We start from the raw sequence: 907 nt of genomic DNA on the forward strand, positions 1-907 counted from the left end.
CTGAGGGCGGCTGTCCGCCATTGCAGCACGACATCAGACGAGAGAGGCGCGTGCGCCCCCTAGCGACACGTGACGCACTTACAGCACGCGCAGGGTGCTGGTCCTGATGCTGCAGGATGCGGTACTGATGCAGAATATGAGCTCGCTTTACACTGCATCATGTGGCTCAGTCTCTGTGGCGCAATGGAATAGCGCGCTGGACTTCTAATCCAGAGGCTCCGGGTTCGAGTCCCGGCAGAGATGAGTCGGTAATGACGCCGTCGCGGCATGATGGTTTTTTTGATGCTTAAATAGGTCTTATGATGCTCATCCGTCACAGAGGATGCGATGTATATTACATTTTTGTGAATGAATCCACTCTTGTGCATGCCTAGCAATAAACCATTCGTTATGAGAACAATAAGACAACGTTAATTTATTATACTTTAAAAAACGGTTTGCAACCGTTACGGTATGCAACGGTTTGGTAACTTGCAATAGTATTCTTGATTTTTGTAGTTTTTATCCTACACTTCTAATTCGGTAAAAAATAGCAATTTTTCTTTGAAGAGATGCAGCATATTATGTAGAGGATGCATTGTACAGTATAATACCTTTTTTGTGAATGAACCCTTGAACACTTTTGGTTTGAGAAGTATTATTACAATGTTGTTTCCACTGTTAATTAAAAAGACAGTCACAGCTTTATGAAGGGAAAAAATGCAACGGTTTGGTAACTTGCAATACACAGTGTGCGTGATTTTTAAGTTTTTATCCCACATTTCGAAAACAGTAAAAATAGCCATTTTTCTTTTGAATGCATTCTTGTCCCCTTTGCCCTCTCAAATCAGTTCAGCTGTAATATACTTGTCTATGGCCTTGCCAATAAAGTCTCTCTAACGTAAAGAGAATGATCCTGAATTGCACT

At 41.8% G+C, this 907-nt stretch overlaps 1 non-coding gene across 1 annotated transcript; it reads left to right on the forward strand.

The window, feature by feature from the left end:
• Positions 1–169: 169 nt before the first annotated feature.
• Positions 170–243, forward strand: trnar-ucu (transfer RNA arginine (anticodon UCU)). Its single transcript has one exon. It is a non-coding gene; the product is annotated as a tRNA-Arg (tRNA).
• The last annotated feature ends 664 nt before the right edge of the window (positions 244–907 follow it).

The sequence above is a fragment of the Sinocyclocheilus grahami genome, unplaced genomic scaffold (assembly GCF_001515645.1).
Source record: "Sinocyclocheilus grahami isolate Dianchi unplaced genomic scaffold, SAMN03320097.WGS_v1.1 scaffold53680.1, whole genome shotgun sequence".
NCBI lineage: Eukaryota > Metazoa > Chordata > Actinopteri > Cypriniformes > Cyprinidae > Sinocyclocheilus > Sinocyclocheilus grahami.